This window comes from Lissotriton vulgaris, chromosome 5, assembly GCF_964263255.1.
Source record: "Lissotriton vulgaris chromosome 5, aLisVul1.2, whole genome shotgun sequence".
Classification (NCBI taxonomy): Eukaryota; Metazoa; Chordata; class Amphibia; order Caudata; family Salamandridae; genus Lissotriton; species Lissotriton vulgaris.
This window is the reverse complement of record NC_141693.1, coordinates 1,044,908,646-1,044,930,336: the sequence shown is the minus strand read 5'-3', so window position 1 is coordinate 1,044,930,336 and position 21,691 is coordinate 1,044,908,646. Positions and strand designations below refer to the sequence as shown.

Below are 21,691 nucleotides of genomic sequence, written 5' to 3'. Positions count from 1 at the left end.
ACAGAATCGTGTCCATCGATCTGGTAAAACCACAAGCATGTGGCCTATAATCAACAGTAGGCCCAGTGGACTCCCAAGAAACAACAGAATACCCAAACTTGCAACAATCCAAGAGGTTCAAACTGAAAGACTAATCACATTCGATCAGCCTGCAGTGCACAATGAAGGACTATGCAATAATGCCATGGAACTCGTGCCTCTTGAAACACAGATTGAAACAGTTCGTCAAGAAACAACACCAGTCTACAATAATGTGGCATCAGAAAGTGCTACCGAAAGACAGATTGAAAAAACAATCCCCTCAATTGACAGAACTGCCTCTGGTTATTTCATCAACTTCGACAACTTCTCTGAAGATTTTAACGACCCCGAAGTGATGCCAGAAACAAAAAAGTCTTTTAAAGGAAAAGCAACGGAACTCTTTCATCAACTGAAGGAAATCTACCTTGTTTCCCCTTGGCTAGAGTTCTGGTTCGGTCTAGGTGTATTTTTCCTCCTGCTTTGGCTCATCATGGTACTGTGTTTGGGAAAATTCATTGAAGGAAAATATATTACAATGGACACAGCAAGTCAGAACATCAACCTAGTCCTGAAACCACACAGATCATCCCACGTGAAGAAAAGAGAACTGTCAACAGTAAATGTCACAGCAATTCCAATACCTGGTGGGGTAGTATGGGAGAAAACAGACTATGAGATCTATGGTCCGGTCGAAATCCTGAAGTATCCTCATCAACTAAAGGTTTCCTTAAGTGACTTTGTTACACCAAGTACATTCTCTGATGATTGGGACTTTAACAGTATTAATGACATGATGTCTGATTTAGTTATGTCAGCTAGATTCACAGATCATGATTATTTACAAGGTTCATCTAGTTATGAGCAGTTATTCTGTTATACCCACTATGGTGATCACTACTTGCATAAATCTGCACAGCCTAGAAATGTTTTTATGTATAATCAATGGGAACATTGTTCTACACCACCTAAAAGCAGTTCTAAAGCATTTTTTGAGAAATTCAAATATTTTTCAGGGTTCAACACCAGTGATGCAGAAACGTTTTATTATAAACTGTTAGATAGAACAGGAATGAAAACAATGCTGACAAATTCTAAATTGATATATTCAGAAGCATTTTATGACAAAATGATGACATTTGGTTTTGATTATTGGAAAAATAATATTGAAACGAAAACAATTTGGGGTACAAAAGAGTGGCAGGTGCAAGGCATTGAAGCACTATTTAGAACCTGCATGATACCAGAACAAATGTTATTTTTAAATGACACTGTACACCAAACATCTTGTCTTGGCCTAGCTAAGATCAAAGAAATGAAAACACCGTCTATACCAAAGCCAATAGCTGAGAATGCAACTGCAGATAATGAGTTAGACGTGTCACACATTTTACATTTCAACAGAACACATCCTGATTGGAAAAAGTGGTTAATCTGGCCTACAGACACAAATAGCTGTCAAGATAGATTCCTGAATAAAACACAGGGTTTAAAAATGACCAGATTAGACTCAAGATATTCCCAGAGACAACATCCAGGAATAATAACAACATACAGTGTAGGGAAGCTCTGCCTTGAATGGCTAACATCATCCACACTGGCTGAAATTAAGCAACACTTGTCTTTATTAAAAGATGGTGCTGATTTGCGCGATTTCATTCTTGGACCACGCAAACAGCGTCAAAAGCGTTTCATAGCGACCAGCATCTATGCTTCATACAACGAGGCTTGGAAAATAAAGCAAATTGAAACTGCTGAAAAGATACGAGAAATTGATCGTATTAATTTGGAGAAATCACTTTCTGTGGTAGACAATGGGTTAATGACTCTGTCTTCCAGAATATATTCTTTGGACAATATTGTATCCTCTGCCTTTGATGTGATAGACAGAGATTTGCTAATGTTACAACATGGCCAGTCTCAACTACGCTCTATTATAGAACTAGGCTGGACGCTGCAAAATCTTCGTTCAGGCTATGTGCCTTGGCGTTTAATTAACACAACGTCATTGTTTTCCATTTTTAACCTTACTGATAAACAGATCAGTTTGGCACAGAAAGGAGCAGACTATACAATTTTGAGCATCGAGAAACTCGAGAGATTACCATTGACAATGTCAGAGAGTCCTGTCATTGAATGGATAATACACGGAATTATCACAATTCCGATAACAACTTTCCGATTTCATAAGTGCCTTGAGTACATACCTGCTGGCCAATATGAACAATTGGGTAAAGGATACTTAAAATCCGAATGGAAATTACCATACACTCATTCTTGCTATAGTGACAGTGACAAAAATGTATTTCTTAGTGGTGACAACTGTAAACACTCACTAAGCGGTATACTTTTGTGTCAGGGTATTAATTTACACGGAGCATGTGATGGAAATTCAAACAACCTTTCATGCCACCAGCTAGTCACACCTGCAACTCAGATAGAGCCCTTCTTTATGCAACTCGCAAACGGGAGTTACATTCTAAGAACGGATCACAGGTGCTGTGGCCTCGCGCCCGGACTAAGTTATCTAGTAGAAGTAACGTCCATGGTCAAATGCTGTATGCAAGCATTGTTCCCGAGCGGGCCTCCAGACATAGTGACTCCCATCTGGCCTCGTCTGAATCTCTATTCTATACGAATTGATACATTAAGCAAAATGAAATCTGTGCTTTTACAGACAACAGTGCCTTTAACGTCATCTAAAGAGACGTATGATCTTCTAGTCGCAAGGACGGCTACTGAGGTCCATGACCTTTTATCAACAAATTGCCCCGTGCATTTCGTACAAATGCTCGAGCAACTCCTTAACATGTCTAGTGCCACGAGCATCCCAGGCATATTTAAGACAGTCTTTACAGGACTGCTAACACCCTTCCAGGCAATTTTGGGAATATTTCCTAATTTTGTGCACTCCATTTTTGGTGGTATTCCACTATTTTTTGGACTCATCGCAGGGATTCTATTTTTGACCCTCCTGCTTCGTTATGGCAAGCCTCGGCTCAGACATAGCTCCCATGGGAATGGAAGAGACAATCCTAGCAATGCGCTACAGGGACAGGATAACTAACGTCCTCGGATTGGCCAGGCTGAGAGATCTAAACATGACCTGGTTCCTTTCATTCAGACCGATATGGCAAAATTGCATTTTACCTGTGCTACGGTGTATGCTTTGCGGCGAGGAATGCGTGTTGGACATCTGTCTTTCACTTCCATCAGCAGTACCAATGGACGTCGATACTTTGCTAAGTCCAATAACGGCTCACGCATTGTGTTGTCCCCAGCGGCTACCAATCCTGATGACGGCATTTGTGGAGACTCCTGTACTACAGCCAAGTGGTAACAGTGGAGCGAGTGACAAAAGCAACATCACCCAGGTACAACGTTCTGTGAGCATTGCTGGTCCTACCTTCGATGACAGCAATCATTCTCACACCTGCCAAGTTTCAGCGCTATCTAATTTGGTTGAACTATCACCTGATTTTGTAGACCAATTCTTTGCGAGCCTGTCTGATACGATGTTCTCACCCATAGAGAAACAATAACTTTTTGAAAAGCTTTCCGACACACAGCGTTCCCATGAACTCTGAATTCGGCCTTCAGTTTTGATCAACAAAAAACTGCCAGGAGCTTTGGTAAACTGATTTTTCTTTGAATTGGACAATTTTTCGAATATTGACCCTTTTACTTTTTTTTGGCACGAACAATTCTTTGCTTAACGTAAAAACTATTCTTAGAGAACAGAAGCTTCACACTTCTATTTCTAAACACTTCTAGAGACATAACAACATTACACCAGCCTCTAGCACACATGTTATTACAATGCATTTTTATGTGATGATTTATCTCGCATTTCTTCTGTCAGAGATACTTCATGTGTAATTCTTTTTGCATAATCGTTCATTGATTTTATATGCAATACCTTTTGAATGATTACTATGCTTTAAAAATCGTACAGTACCTAAATTCCATGTATTACAAGTACGCCTATTTCGAATGCATTTATGTATTTTGGGGTGGGCTATGTTACACAATGTTACACATGCATCTAATTGCTTAGTTTAGTAATTTTGATGGACATGAATTCGTGGAGTGGGTGTCATGTGCTTATCTAGGTTCCTGATCGATACTGTGACCTTATGCCCCTATTCGGCTATAAAGCCCTTTATTCCCTATATTGGCATAACCGTTCAAGTGCGATTTTCTGAAAAGTCATCTCTGGCCTCACACGAGCAGAGCCACAGAGCCACATTCCAGCATGACTCTCTGCTACTTCCTTTGCGACCAATTAGTGCAATGACAGAGCAGCAGTCACTATCTGATATTCCTAGATAACACTCCGAGTTCTTCAACAAGATAAAAACTTAGCAAACCTGGAAATCCCCGCTTGCTATGTTTTGATTAGTAATAGAACTCTAATGAGCAACTGATAGCTGCCACTTCCTAGTGACATCTTTAATTGACGTCTTATGTCCAGCAAACTTGCGTCAAACCCGGCACCTGTCAGGTATAAATATTACCAACGTTGCCTTAAGCAATGGGAGAGCGAAGCTAGCTGCTGTTGAGCGAGAGCTACTGTTGCTGATGCCAGCTGCCTGCATGACCAGTGTTGGTAAAAACTAGCACTCTGTCGCTGCAGCCTGCTATCCTGTGGTGGTGAAGCTACTGATTACCATTATCGCCGCTACAGCGCGAACTGTGGTTCAGTACGCTTGAGGAGCCGTGCAGCCGTCCTCTGCGAAGACATCCAGCCCAGCTGCCCGCGGACGCTGTCACCCCTCCTTCCTCCCGACGCGCTGAGAGAAGCCGCTGCCTTTCTCGTGCAGAGAAATCCAGTCCCGGCGCTTCCGGTTTACCCTCGCGGGTGACTGGGATATCGAGAGAGACCCCTGAAGGAGATACCAATCCTCCATCATTCTATTCAGAGGTATGGTGTTGACTAAACCCTTAGAAGAGAAATTCTTGAAACAAACCTTGGCAAAACCAACTTAACTTAAGCTACTTACTTACTCCCCTTCTCACGTGTTAGGCTTAGGTCAGGCACACCGGGGTAGGCTTAGTTAGAAGCACCAGTTGAGTATGTTAGCCTAATGTATATATGACTGTATATATGTTTTATTACTTTTAAACCATTGTATGGCTAAGAAACCATATCAATGCTTTTACAGTTCTATTTCGCAATTCTTATCTTACTGTACGTACTTTTTATAATAACAGTTATTGCAATTGTGGCAATACATTTCTCTTGTATGAGAAGAAAGACTGTTCAATAAATGTCAACCTTTATTGATACACGCCCGTCTCTCTATTCTCTACATATTGTGAAAGTAAACTGCACCAGACTGACTGAGTGAAATCTATGTCTATTGTTTCACACGACCCTAGAGATCGACTCTTGATCTGAGGAGCAAAGTTGTCATGTTGCACGGTTGTTGGAAAACTGAATCCCTTCTTGTCTGTGCCAAGGAAGCTGATCACTTCCTATGCAGAGAAGAAAGTTTCCAGTGACCTCTGAGCTAGTTGGTAACACAACCCAATTAAGTTTAGCATAGTCAGGGGAGGCCTGGAATATAGCCAGTTCCACGTCGATACTACTGTTTATGTTATTCCAATGCGCAGGGCCTAGTGGGAAACTAGGAACTACACTACAACTGCTGTCTCTCACACTGCAGGTGTGGGTTGTGGGATGTGGGTTTCCAGCTCATATCACACACACACACACACACACAGCCACAGCCACACACAGCCACACACACACACAGAGCCACACACACACAGCCACACACACACAGAGAGCCACACGCACACGCACACACACACAGACACACACACAGAGACACACACACAGACACACGCGGGGACACACACGCACACACACACAGAGACACACACTCACACAGACACATACAGAGACACACACACACCCGCAAGGTACAAGAACTCGCCGCCATGACATACATGTGACCACTTTAAGGGAGTCTGGTTACTGGGAGAAAACAGTGTTTTCGAGGATGAGAACTGTAAGGCATCAGAGCGCCAGAGTGAAATGGAGGCAGGGAGATCTACTAACAGAGAGGAGGAGAGCACGAGAAACCAGGAAAGAGAGGAGGAGGGATGTCGGTCCCTTTTAAGGTTATATTGAAAATAATAGATTTCTCAAGCACAGGCAAGGGATTGTGCAGGTGAAACCTAATAAAGGAAACCAAATAAAACAACCCAAAAATTATATCAGGTGCATTTCACAGAAGGAACTTAGCCGACAAAGGGTCAGAACAGAGAGTTGTGGGGAACACTAGTAATGGTGTCTAATCAATAAAGTGGATAAACAATAACCCAAGATGTGGTAAATCAATGAAACAGATGACCCACTGCAATACAGTGTACCGCCTAAATCTAACAGCTACACTTCGTCCCACTACTTAGACATCTAATGCTACATATTTGGTTACAACTTTTACGCCCTGTCGTATAGAAGTAGGGACAGAATTGGTAATCGACCACCACGATGCAGCTGTTTGTCACTCGTGGGATATACAGCACCCAGCGTGAGAGCCAGTAGAAGCAGATGAGACATCACAGTGAAATTGCTAGTTGTGATCGGGCTAGTATCTCCTATTTGCCCTTACTGGCTGCGGAACACTTTAACATCATGACAGGGCAATATTATAACACGCGGTCAGAAAGAGAAAGGCTTGCCACGTGTCCCTGCGCATGTAGTTTAGCCGATGAGGAGCACGCTACACTAGCTAGTTAATAATGCAATTTATGGTTGGCATTTTGTTGGTAAGGCTCAACTAAGTTCTCCCAATCTTCGTAAGCATTTATTGAGAATTGTTAACAGTTTATATGCGGCCGAGCAGCCAACATGACTCATCTGAAAAGACTATCAAAACAACGAAAATAGTGTGCGAGGTAATGACATATTACCTCCGGACGTACAGTTTGTGGACGGACTGCTTGGCCTTCAGAGGAGGTAGTGTTGTTACTACCTAGGAAACGCCAGGAAAATCTGTAAAAACCCTTCTTCAGAATGTGATCATCTCAGTTCCCATGATTGAACATGCAGACATTCCCAAGTAAACTATGATCTGTTAGGGAATCAAGCAGCTTCACATAACGTCTGTGCAACCCCACTAGGAGCCAGTACACCTCTTCTGGCAGATGCCTGCAGTTTAAGGTACCCTCCACTACACACCGCATCCGGACAGTTGAAACTTACTCATCACAGGAGCGATGCCAAAACTAAATCTGAGGCAATAAAAAATTAGATGGCATCATTTTCGAAAATAGACACTTTGAGGCATTCACCACAAGAACAACAAATGTACTCTCACAAGATCAAAAATTCAAAACCATATTGACTCATTTCACGAAAATAACATCGAAGCGCATAGTGGGTGCCGATTTTTTAATAAAGAGCTTGTTTGTGTGTATATGTGTGCATATGTTACATGTGTGTTTGAGTGCGTGCACGTATTTGTGTCTCTATGTATCTGAGTGTAGGGATATATGCTTTGTACGAGTACAGAGCCTGTTCGTGGATTTGTGCCCCGGTGTCTGCGTGTGCCTGTACAGGCCTATATGGGTGTGCGTATGCATCAGTGTGTGTATATTTATGTATGCGAATATGGCTGGACTGGGATGTAAGTGGGTATGTGTGTGCACATGTATATGACCGGACTAGGATGTAAGTGGGTATGTGTATGCACATGTCTATGACCAGACTAGGATGTAAGTGGGTATGTGTGTGCACTTGTATATGGCAGGACTGGGACATTACATTGTGAGCTGCACATTTGATATTTTTTCTCATGTAGCCCTTTTATATATATTAAGGATAATATGTGCACTGCATGCTGTAAAATACAATTTTTGTACTTGATAATGTTGGACTTCACACTGTTGGCTAATAATGAAACACTTATGTGCCAGCATAACAGTCTGTTGCCTTGCCCGTTCATTCTGGTCCGTTGCCATAGGAACGTCCGGGATACATTTGTGCACAATTAATATTTTAGCATTCATTCATTAGGTAAGGGACACTATCTTAGTCAGTGGAAACACGACACAAGGGAAGCTGAGCCTGTTCACTACTCCTGTACAGTGCTCGTGCACTGTGAGAGCGCCTCGCCGGGGGGGTCTCCTGGTGAAAACGTGCACACGGATACATATGTTTACAGAGAATGCAATGTAAAGAAGGGTACCAAGATACTCCTGCTTCACTGTGACTCGGGAAGGAGTTTACACCAAGCCAGGATACTGCCATCATTCAAACTTCACTGGTTTATTTCGCTTGTATCATGTTCACAGGTGGCGTTTGTGTAGGAAAAAACAGCAACATTTAGATTTTGGCACCTGGGAACGAGGGGAATATATAGCGTTTGTTGTCAAGAGGTGCAGCGCACTAAAAACGCGCTTGTACATACTGCACCCTGTGGTATCACCTAAAGTATTAGCAATGAATAGGGTGAATCAGCAATTGCTTAGCAGGGCTGTGTAACTTCAGCATTACTGCCCATTACTGCACGCCCCAGCAGACAGGAGCCTGGGTGATTGCTTTAACAAGGGGGGTGGGAGTAAACTGGCCTACCTGACGTAGAGGGAGCGCTTCTGGCTTGTGCGCAGAGACCCCGAACCCGACCTGATAATACTGTTTATCCTCTGCTCCCAAAGATCGTGTATGATTGCTTCTAAGCGGCTGTACTTGGCAAGGGCAAACACGGGGATAAAATGCTTGTCAAAACGGACAGTCACCATTTCTGTATGAACAGGGCAGTGAGATTCCAATGCACTCAAAGAAAATCGGAGGGGGGACGCTTCAGTTCGGTTCGGAGTCTCTTCTGAGACGGTAGCGGGATGTCACGGTGGAAATGCGGAGACTGAGGAAGCAGGAAAATATTCACGCCGGCGCGAGCAGTCTCCTGTTCATCCACTCCGCAGACAACAAGTCAGAGCGAGTGCTCACTCTCAGGCCGGGGCTCCTTTCACACTGGCAATTACGAGAGGAAAATGTTGCGTCTGTTGTCATCGCACACAACAGGAGGAGGCGGGAACAAATGGATCTCTGACGGCGGGAGGAGGGCGGTATAACTCCTCGGCGAGAGGGAGGGTGTGGGGGCCTGGTCTTAAAAAAAGAGATAGAAACGCCCACGAATCGCGTCGTGACGGGGGAAAGAGTGATTGACAACCATCTCTTCCAATGGCTAGTCTCCATTTATGGAGCTAGCCAATGGAAGAGAGAGGCGGGACAAAACCCCATACTGTCTAACATAAGATTTCGCCTGTACGAACACTGCTGCGCAATGGACGCCAGGCGAAACCTAAAAATGAATGCGGGGGAGGGGGCAACAATGGAGAAGCTTTAAGTGGGATGGGAGAAAGGAAATAAAAAAATGCAAAAGGGGAAATAATGGACAAGCTGGAATTGAGGGTAATGAACAAGCGATATTTACCTGGGATGGGTATTTTAGTGGACAAGTATCATATGACGTAGAGAACAAGAAAACACGTGGACGTACATGACCTGCTTGAATCAAAAGAAAAAAGAAGTTCTCTGAATGTGAACAGTGGAAGGATAAAAGTCACCCAATCGAAATGATGGTAAAGAAGCTATCCTGCAAGGAAGGGACAAACACTAAGGGCCCGATGTAGGAGCCTTAATACCGGTCGGAACCGGCCGATTTCGGCCGTTTCCGACCGGTATTAGGCTTTTGAGATGTAGGGGACGTTTTATGTAAGAATCAGTAATTTTACCGATTCGGTAAATTTACTGATTCAGTAAAATACCGAATCGGTATTTTTACTGAATCGGTAAATTCCACATGTAGGTGGCACTGAAAACAGTGCCACAGGCCTTTAGGATTCGGTATTTTACCACCCAATCCCATTGGGGGCCAGATGTAGGTAAGTAACATTTACCGAATCTTAATTACCGAAAATTACCAAATTTTACCGATTCGGTAATTAAGATTCGGTAAATATGAGGGGTTGGTATGTAGGGAATCCAGATGTTCCCTTTTACCGAATCGGTAAAATTCGGTATTTACCGAATCGGTAAATACCAAATCGGTAAAGCCTATTGATTCCTATGTGCTTCAAAGCCCATAGGAATCAATAGGCTTTACCGATTCGGTATTTACCGAATCGGTAAATACCGAATTTCACAAGGGTGCAGGGGGTGTCACTTTGACACCCCCTGGCACCCCCTAAATAGGATTGGGTGCCATGTGGCAGGCATACAAGCCCTAGGGGCAGGTCTGCCTGCCACATGGCATAGGTGTGCATGCACACATGTGCATGCACACCGGAATCGGTATTTTACCATGAGGTTGGATTTCATGGTAAAATACCGATTCGTTAAGCCCTTTGGGACTCAGTAGAGTCCCACCTACATATCAATTTTACCGAATCGGTAAAAATACCGATTCGGTATTTTACAGAATCGGTAAATGTACCGATCGGTAAATTTACCGATTCTGTAAAATACAGGGCCCTACATCTCAAATTGCATTTACCGGTCGGTAACGGCCGAATTCGGCCGTTACCGACCGGTAAATGCCTACCTACATCTGGCCCTGGGTGGTAAAATACCGAATCCAGGTGTGCATGCACATCTGTGCATGCACACCTGTGCCATGTGACACACAGACATGCCCTTAGGGCATGTATGTGTGCCACATGGCACACATGCCTGTAATTGGGGTGCCAGAGGGTGTCAAAGTGACACCCCCTGCACCCTTGCAAAATTCGGTATTTACCGATTTGGTAAATACCGATTTGGTAATGCCCATTGATTCCTATGGGCTTCAATGCCCATAGGAATAAATGGGCATTACCGATTCGGTATTTACCAAATCGGTAAATACCGATTCCTTCCGATTCAGTAATTAATTACCTACATCTGCCCTCCTCTTTTTTACCACTTCTTAAATACCGATTCGGTATGAATCGGTATTTAAGAAGTGGTAAAAAAGATTTACCTACATCGGGCCCTAAAAGAGGAAGGACGCCTTTGAGAAGAAGCAAGCAAATGAGTGACCAGAAAGCCCCCCAATGGTAAGCAATGGACTGGCTCCCAGCCCACTGCAAGTTTTTGGTATGGTCAATAATAGTTTTTTTGAGAACAGACGGAAGGCTGGGTAGGAGGGATCTAAAAAGTATGTTAATGTCAAGGATTTAAACGTTAATTGCAATACTATTTATTTATTTTTTTTGAAAGGTTGTATATAGCGCTGGCTACACAACTTCAAAATGGAGGTTAGGAGGTCGCCATAAGTTTGATTGACATAGGAAAGAATTCTGGTACGGGATAAAGACTGGAGGAACTGCAGTTTTAGGGATGATGGAGCTCGATTTCCCCAGACGTCACTACACTGTCATTGAGAAGGAGGTAAACAAAACAACGCGATTGTGGACACTGGAAGTAAGTATCATACTCGATAAGAGGAGGTGCTGCCAGGAGAAAGAGAAGACTTGCGGTTGGGCTCAGATGTCCTTGGCTGTCTACATGCCTTACAGATATCGTACATACATGCAGGCATTGATGATGTGCCATTGTTTTGCGAAGTCTATAAGGAGAAATCCTACAGGTGCAGAGAGCCCCTCCTGTTCTGGGCTCAGAGAAAAAGGTTTCTTTGGAAACCCTCCTGGAATGTCAGAGGGATTGGATTTATGTCTTAAGACCAGTTGCTGTACTGCCCATTGCAGCATAGAAGAAAGGTGCCTTACATTTCTACATAAGGGTGTGTGAACTTGGTCGACTCAAACCTTTACAGATCTTTTATTAACGTTGTGAACCTTGTAAATTGAAAAGCTGGTAATATTTTGTAAGAGGTGCAGCCCTAGAAGTCATTTTCAGTAGCAACAAGCCAATCCCACTGCTCTGAGGTGTCGACAAGGGCAGTGGCCGGAGTGGTGCCACTCGGCAGCCTCCCCCTTACTGCCCTTCACGGGGGCACATCTCCTGCCACATTGGCCCTCCCCACCAATGTCCCTGTGGAGAGGCCTCACCCACCTTCTGAAAACAGTCCCAGTTCTCCACACTCTGGGCGCCATCCGGGATCTCCAGCTTTTACCATCCACCCACCTATCAACATTGGGCTCCAACCTCCGTAGCCTGCGCCATTCACTGCCCTGTCCAGTGACACACCTTGGTGTCAACAAGTTTTTACATTTGTGGGTGCAAATTGACCGGGAAAACTTGCATCAGACAAAGTCCGAGAACCTTGCATGACTTTCCTGACCTAAAGCTTCCAAAATCTCCTGACTTTGCAGGTAAAGGTTTTATCTTCACCTGCCACTTTAGTAGAGCCATCAAAATACGTCAGAATACAGCAGGGGGATGCAAGTGAGCTGTGGGACATATTTTATTTACCTTACAGCTCACAGAAACTGAAATGTGCCACATTACGGAAACCCATAGCCCTTTACAGGAAATACTTCATGAATTTTTTTTCCAGTATATTATATGTGAATGGTGTTTTATATTTCAGGAAAGTAAATGTGCTTGTTACTCAATTGTTTTAAATACACAAGTGCAGTTTGTACTCCTTGAACTGTTTTAAACCAAAATTCTGTGAGCTTTCTGACGGCCTGTTTCATAAATATTTAATGTTTTTTTCTGTTGAATATATGCCAGTGTAGACAAATTATTTGGTATGTAATATTTTTACCTTTTTGTCAGCAAGATTGACAAATTCAGATGCTTTTGATTCAGGATGAAAAAACTGTACGATTACATGCGTTTTCCAGGAAAAAATGTGTAGTTCTTGACTAGTGTATATTATTGTTATCATGTACCCTGTATGTTTATATGGTTTGTATTCTAAGGTTGATGTTCGTCAATGCTGCGCTCGATTCAAGGTGGCCCCAAGCTATGATTGCTGGTGTTTGAACTTCTGTATCAATAACTGGAAAAAATCCCAATGGGATTAATTTTCATGTTAATGTTTTAACATTTGACCTTTTTTTCGTATTCTCGCTATAATGTTATCTTGTTTCACTTCCATCTCTTTCAACTCATTCATTTATGTTGTAGCTTTGTAAAGTGCTGCGTGTGGCCTTATTGTGGATTCCAATTCAATGATAGGATCTGCCTTTGCACCCTGTTGGACATGTTCAGAACCACATTCCTGATAAAAGTGTTAGCAGGGCCTGTTTGTGGATGTGGGGCATCCCTGAAGGCAGACTAGATGCTTGTGAAATGGCAGTGCCCTGTTGCCAAGGGATAATTCGCTTTTATCTGATGGTGTCCTTTGTTTTGCTTACTTCCAGTGTCATTTGGCCAGTCTTCCTCACTCAACCATTCATGAACGTCATGATGTTCGCGAGTCCATGGTGTAGTGTGGTGTAGTTTCACTTGTTGATCTACTTCCCTCCATATTTAACTTCAAAAAGAATCGAGCTTCGCTAAGGTCAGTTATTTTTATTTTATTTTATTCCCCTTTGGGGGTGGGGGTGTATGTGTGTATGTATGTGAGTGTACTAGCACCCACAAACAGAATATACTTTACACCGGCGTATTTCTTCTTTTGCTGTTCTGCTATGTTTTGAGATCCTCCACTACCTTTCATTGATTGAGAAATATATTGGTAATGCATTGCTAGAGACTTAACACAGTGCTATCCAGGGTCAGACTGGAAACCAAATTCAGCACTGACAAGAATGCTAAAATCAGCCCTCACTGGAGGATACCGGGACTAGAATGGAGTTTTGGGGGATTGTTGGGTCATGACCGCTTACTCCGCTCTGAAACCAGTCAAGTTTCCGATGGCCATTCTAGAAAATGCCTGAGTGGTGAATGATCGTGTGGCCCATGTGTTTGCGTGCAGTCAGTCCTTCTGACCTTGCAGTCACCTGGAATATGTCCCGCCAGTTCAGAGCGATAGATGATGTGCTGTGATTGTGGCATAGATAAACATGTGAATCTGGTTTAAATCGGTGCATGAAATATTTGACTGTGAGTTTTTGTTTAGTGCTGAGGCACTCCACGGAGTAAAGTAAAGGCCCCCATCAGGCATGCATGGAACCTGCCACTGGTCGGCCTGTCAGCCTACATGCTTGATGTAAGGTCTACACATATAAATCTAGAGTAGCCTGTGGTTGGAAGTATCTACTGATTGCTTGCTTGCCAACGTAAAAAAATATTGTTTTCTCTTATGTTGGGGAGAATTTCAATCAAGCAGAGCCTGACAATGGCAGAAGCATTGTCTTAAGATGGATCGGTTCATTAACGTCAATAGACACCTTTGCAATCCTTTACGCTGACTGACGTCTCCATGGTCCCAACATGAGCGTCATGTCCTGAGGGACTGAGTAAAAGTTGATGGGATAGCAATTTAACTGTGACCTGCTGAAGAACCGAGGATAAGACCCATAGCAACATGTTGGACTAGGTTAAGTGAGCTGTGTCCAGGATGTGTGTATGCCAGAGAGATGCTTTCAAGCAACTGAAGCTACTTGCATGGTGCAAATGGTGCCAGTCAGTAACCTGAGAGAGTAGTATGAAAATGATGTTGACAGGGGTCTGAGAGTGTGGCTACACATCCTCCAGCTGTAGCAAGGGTTTCCTTTGTCACAGTTTATTTATTTTGCTTGGCTGATTATGTCCTTTTGGTCAATATGTTTAGCTGTCTGAACACAGGGAGACCCCTGGCTAGGATAGGCGCACAACCACACAAACAGTGTTGTAATACCACTGTGTAGCTGCATACAGAAACCGTAAGGATTCTTTCTAGCAACAGAGACCAAAGTTCCATTCCTGGCATGGAGACCCCCAGCTTCAGCTCACATTCTCTATTAACAGGTAGAACTTCAGTTTTGGAAGGTGATCTGAGGAAATATTTAATTCTCTCTCCCCCACTCCAAGAGGCTCATAACTCAGATGACAATGGTGCAAAGAATTCCGCTATTTCATCTCAGATACCTTCCGAAACCATCATGTTTCATTATCAACCTGGCAAGATTCTATGGGAAAAACCTGTTCAACCCTCCTAGAGACCCACCTTTGATGTCTTGAATATACCTTCCCCCTTCATCTGTAATGCTCACCACCATTTTTCTAGTTTCCCAACGATCACCGTCTATCAATCCCGTACCTGATTAACAGACGTACTCAGTTACTAACACCCAGAATCTTTTATTTTTTATATTTCTTCCTTCACCACTTACAAGTTGTAACATGCTATTAAGCCTGAAACACTGAGATTATTGTTCTTAATTTCCGCATCAGGCATACCCGTGTGGTCTTGAAAGATAGTAATTAAATGTAATGTAGCCTACTTAAAGTATTATCCCAATGAGAATGTTAAGTTGTTTTCTAAAACCCTTTTTTTCCATACCTTTGAAACGAGCCAGAATTCCCAGGCACAAAGCAGCCATTCCAGGTCAGCGTGGTAAAGTGAGTTTATAAAGTTGCGCATAGGGGAAGCGCCCACAACTATATGTTGTTGTGTGACTGATGAGAGAGGGGTACACTGTTTCAAGGAGCTGCCACTCAAACACATATCTATTGGGGAGCGTCATGGTCTTTATTCTAACCATAAAATAACATGTTCAAAATCAGATGTTCATTAATCCACAACTTAGCACTATTCATTTTATCGACTTTGGAAGATTGAAGGCTGAATCGACCCCTGGGATTTAAACCTATGACTATTAGGCCAAACACTGATGCCTACAGTGGATGCAATATTCCAGAAATTAAGAGCTCTGTCTTGGTGACACTTAATTTGAAAAAGTTTTTATACTGCCAAAGGGCAGTAACTCGTTCAGAATGTTTTATTGAATTTTACAGACTACAGTAACAATAAAACAGGCACAAAATAACAGTCACTTTAGAGTTCTTTAAAGAAGACATGGTTATTTGACACTGTAGCGATGGGGTGCAAGAGAGGATGCAGGGATGTGGAAAGGGTGAGGGAAGTGGGTATGACTTCTTGCATGTAGAGAGGTGGGTGTTGGTCCTTTCCTGTTCCTGGAGGCGAAGAGATGGGGTCACTTCTTGCAGGAAGAGAAGACTTGTCGGTTTTTCCAGTGGAAGAGATGATATAGTTTCTTTTGGAGGGTGAAAAAAGCTCCCCCCTAAGAATGACTTCATCATGCGTGTAGAGGACCTGAAGCCTGTTCCAAAAGGGTCTCTCCCTGAGGAGTGGGGGGGGGGGGGGGGCATCTCCTAGATTTCTAACAGTCCTGAAATGTGCACATTTAGTGATGCTTCCTGCGTGACTGTAAAGGTAGAAATGAGGTTTAAGCTGAGCCTTACTGATGCCTTTTTTCCTGCATCCAGGAAGAACGTTGCCCGAATCTGTCTCAATCCACTGGCACAGATTGAGCCCTGCACATTGGTAGACTGGGGCAGCACAGAAAAATCCAAAGGTGTAAAACAGAAAGCATAAAGCTGTTGTGATTTCCCCTACAGGCTCCCCTTGTTGAGTTTTCTGATCTGTCTCGCGCGCACCAACAGTATCTGGGTTAGTCACTGTCTTCTCTCATTACAGTCTGTCCCACCTCTGTAATGTGCTCAGTCATTCTATCTAAACCTATTTAATCAATCACCGTTCCTTTAACCAAGTCGTGCAGGTGCTCTTAGATCAGGTTGGTCAAGGTCCGTCAGTGTTGTGATAGCTTTTAATTCACTCTCTACTCTGTGTGCACACTTCTCTGCCTCCTCCACACTTTTTTTTAACCCGTCCCGCAGGAGTGTCATCAGTCTACAGCACTTACACAAACTTCTAATCCAGCTCCTCCTGACTCTTTCGCTCTCATACACACACTCTTCCTCTGACACTTGTGCACAGTGATCCACCAATCCATTAACATACTCCTCCTCCTCTGCACATACCCTTCTTGCTACTCATTGTGTTTATGAAGTCTGTCTCCCTCCTTTGCACACACTAGTCCTCCCTTCGGTGTACAAACTTCTTCTCTCAACCTGTTTATGTATATACACATGCTCACATACTCAATGCAGTTTGTCATCCATCGTTCCAATAATAGACTCGCTTTCCAATGCACATAAACACTCTTTCTTCAACCTGCACACTCAATCCCTCACACCTATGCAAATACTCATCCAGCCGATGCTCACACTGATCTGTCTCCTGTGCCCAAACACGCACTTACGTAACCCTTATTTAGCCCGACCACAGTTATTCTTCCAGTGCACATACTTTTCTTCTGTCACAAGCATTTGCTTAATTATGCATACTTTATCTATTCCCCCAAACCATGAACACTCCTGCTGAAGGCTTCCCAGCTTCTGCTGCAAATTATTGTCGAAACGTTAAACACAAACCATCCAACCCATTCAATGTTAATATTTCAGGGAATACATCTATTTATTTATTTATTTATTTGCAGGTTTGTACCGCGCTGGCTTCGACTCCCGGAGGAGTATCTCCGCGCCTTTAGGCATCTACAACATATGTTTTGGGGAAGTACTAGTTTAGCAGCCATTCTAGTGTTGGAATAAGAAGGTCTTCAACATTTTTCTAAAGGGGAAGTGTTCTGCACATAGCCTAAGAGACTTTGGGAGACTATTCCAAAGGGAGGGTCCTGCTACAGATAGCGCTTTGGTTCCATGTCTGGCTTTTTTTGCTCTAGGTACAAAAAGAAGGCCTTGCTCGCTCAACCTAAGTGTCCGGGAGGGTATGTAGGGGACAAATTTTGTAGTCAGGTATGCTGGACCCAGCCCGTTAAGGCTTTTGTGTATTGTGCAGCATACTTTGAACTTGGCCCTCTGTTCAAGACTAGAGCCTGTACCAACGTTCTCCTAGTTGCATCCGGTAGTAAGGGAAAGATTTTACGCAACATGCCAATGACATGAAAGCAGGCTCCCACCACCTGGTTGCCATGCTGTTTGAGAGTAAGTTCTTGGTCTAATCGAACTCCCAGATTCTTAACTATTTGTTTGGGCTCGGGTACTGGTCCCAGATCTTGTGGCCACCAGTCCGGAGTCCAGAGTAGTTTAGCTTCACCAAACAACATGACTTCTGTCTTTCCAACGTTGCATTGCAAGTAGTTGGAAGACATCCAGTGTGCCACTGCTTTCATGCCCTGGGAGAAGGAGTTCCTAAACTCGGGGGTAAAGGTCTTAAAGGGAAAGAGGAGTTGAGTGTCATCCGCGTAGGATACCGGGATAAATCCATAAGTTCTCATGATGTTAGCCAGGGGTGCCACATAGATGTTAAAGAGCGTAGGGCTCAAGCATGAGCCCTGTGGCACCCCCTTGGAGATTTCAACTTCCTCTTACCGATACGCACCCATTGTTACTTGCTGGGTGCGGTTTGTTAGGAAACTCCTTCACCATGCCAGAGCTTTGTGCTTCAGGCCGATGTTAGCTAGCCTGGCAGTCAAGATGGAATGTGACACAGTATCAAATGCCGCAGACAGATCCAACAGCACCAGGATAACCGAGTGGCCCCTAACCTGGTACATATGTAGATCGTCTGCGACTGACATCAGGGCGGTCTCTGTACTGTGTTTAGGCCTGAAGCCCGATTGTGAGTAGTCTGGCACTCTACTCTACTCTAGCAATCTACACTTCCATTATCTGCCTTTGCACGCAATACTGCAACTGGTGCGCATAGTCCTCATCCAGAACATTAAAAAAAGAATTCCACAATATCCCTTGAATCCCTGGAAACCCTATTATTCCAGGTTTGCTCGCTTTTACTCAACAGCCGACTCACTAACACATCGTCTAACTTATACATGCATTTGTCTTTGTTCCTGTTACATAAAATCCGTATTTACTAGCTCACTGCAAGAAAGATTAGATGTATCCCTAAACCACCCTAAGACCTTCCTCTCAGATGGTACCACTATCTTCTGCCTCTCATTGCCTGAAAGAAGAGTCCACCTATGTCTATGTTTTTATGATATGAAATATCTTTCGCATGCCCTGTCAATCACACAGTCGCCTCCCACCTACTCCTGGACTATGCAGTGGAGCATTATGTAATGTTTAATCCCAGAGTCCCATTAATGGTGCCAACACAAGTATGGGGACACCAGTAAGTGCATTATAATACCGTTCTGGAATAAATGTTTGATGAAGATGTGTGTTTAATCACAAGTTCTTCACTTATAAGGCTGAACAAAAATGATAAATGATAAAAATGTAAACTTGCTGTGTTATTCACCTATACAATGTGTTTCACCAAAAGCAATTAAAAGAAAAAATAATGTATTTATGCTCACCCTTAATGGTAGGGGAATGGACCTCTCCTCACCTGGACCTCACCTGGACCTTGCTCAGGTTCTACGAGGCCCCGAAAATGATTTTGTTATAAACAACTATTTAACTAAGATTGTGAATAAAATCCCTTGTAGGCACTCCTTAACTTACTGATGAAGATCAGAGCACACAAGCCATCTGTCTTGGTTTGTCACTCTCTAGCTCTCAACCTTTAGGCCGCAGGTCATAGTATCTGGACCAAAATTGTGGTTTTGACAACAAACAAGTAGGTGTGGGGTGTATCCGTGGCACTTGTGACACGTTATCAGATATCTTTCAGTTGCATAGCATCTTCTTTGGTTCTACATAACAAGGTCATTACTTCACTTCTAGTCTAGTAGATGTAGTGCACCGATAAGTGGCGTGGACATGCCTCAACAGCAATTAAGATGCATGAGAGAAAAGAGCGGCATGGCAGAGTGATCACTCCTGGCAAGTTATTCAGGCTCTTCCAGTCTATGATGTACACTCGTGGTGACTCTCATTATGAAGCTGCACATTTTTTCCTGATGTTCTACATCAGCCAACAAGTCCGCGTGGGCTGTGAGAATTCATGATAAGGTAGACAAAGCTGTAATCTGACAAAGATATTCATTTTATAACGCTTTTATGCAGTGAGCTACAAAGAAAAAACACCCATGTAATGAATGAATAGTGAATAAGTGTAAAAAATGTTTCAATGGCATTTGTTCATTCCAGATGACTAATGGACAAGAGAAACAACTTTAAAAGTTTCTAAAGTCATTAAGTTAGGAACAGACCTCACAGGCAAAATGACGCATTCCAAAACATAGGAGCCACAAGTTCAAACCAAGATGGTGCACAGAGTTCTATGCGGGTTGCTGAGCATGTTCTCCATGCTTGTCCAAGAGTCTGATGCGAGTGCGTAGCTGACACTGGACAGCAGGTCTGCAAAGCTGAGGAGACCTATACTACAGAGTCGAGGTTGTTTGTAGGCTGGTCAAATAAATTGAGAATATGCCAGTATCACACATGGAAACAGTGTTCAAGGGTATATCTATCCAGGAAGAGCATGTTGATAGTCTGCATAAACACACACAGATAGCTAATAGTAACTACTAAGGAATATACATGGTAATAGAAACCGAAGGGGAATCACAAGTGTTGATCTAATCCGAGTTCAGAGTCTGTAAGTAGGAGACAGAGGACCATGATATTTGCACCTTAGTAAAGAGAATGGGGTGGCTGCAATTGAAATCCTTAAAGCTTCATATTGATGATACGCCTCAGATGATGGCATTGCTATGCAAAATCATATCATATTAGACCATAGCAAACGCGGAGACAAAAATATAATAATAAACTAGACATCTACAGACATCATATGAAGGGTTACGCGAGCCAAACTTCTTGGACAGTCTTTACAAATAAATCATGTCCTACCTGTGGAGATAGTCATATGTGTACACTAGGGACTACCAAACAAGGACATCAAAGGAAAACAGGCTTACTCCGAATCTTGAAGACATTTTAGCAGACTTTCATGGCGTACACTGTTTTTTAGACATTGGATCTAAATGTCGGTCATTTCCAGCCACGTTTGAACCATTAATACTGTGAAATAGTCTTTTCCAAGGACCTGGGGATGAGGCAATACAAGCTTTCTCGATGAAAGGGGTGTTTCAGAACGCCATGGAGAAGGTCACAGGCTGAGAAGATTGATAGTTTTGAGTAACGACTTACTCATTTTTTGTGACAATGAGGTCGAACGTCTCAATGAGTATGAGATGTTGTGAATACTCTCCAGGAAATTGTACTGACGCCATCCAGGGAAAAGTATTTATTTATGAGGCAGATATGTGACTTCTTTCGAGACACATTTTCGGATCTGGGTGTTTGCCAGCATCTAAGGAAATGGGGCGGTATCACAAACTGCAGAGCCATAGAGTATGAGTAAAATCAGAGACTTCCAACTGATGGTTAATTATTGTGGGCACATTATCCCAAATCTGATGATTTACTATATTTATATTTTTATTTATTTATAAAGTTTTATATAGCGTTAACGTGACCCACAAGGGTATCAGAGCGCTTTACAGTATATAGTTAAAGACATAGGAAATGAGGTAGTATACATGCATTTGATATTCATCATTACTCACAAAAGAGGTAAGAAGTATGAGATAACAAAGGTATAGGATAACATAGGTGACCAGTGGACGACACATGATGATCATAAAGGGCTACAGCACATTACAATTTAAGAGATTATTGTGCCTTGGGTCCATATTGTGGAAATAAACGATCATATAACATATAACAGTGTGGCTCAAGGGTTAGAGGCGGCAGACCCGGAAGCTGAGATCGGCCCTGGACCAGGGTTCAATTCCCCGCCTCGGCGGGTCTTGGGCTCAAAAATTCCACGGACTTGATAATTCTCGCTCCGGTGCCTTCTCAACTCACGGGTTCACACTCTGC

At 43.1% G+C, this 21,691-nt stretch overlaps 1 protein-coding gene across 1 annotated transcript in view; it reads left to right on the top strand.

The window, feature by feature from the left end:
• Positions 1–21,691, top strand: part of LZTS2 (leucine zipper tumor suppressor 2) — a 778,631-nt gene that overhangs the window by 455,050 nt on the left and 301,890 nt on the right. Inside the window, exon 6 of the mRNA XM_086922677.1 lies at positions 13,288–13,427. The gene's annotated coding sequence lies outside the window, so the exon portion shown is untranslated. The remainder of the gene's footprint in view (positions 1–13,287; positions 13,428–21,691) is intronic.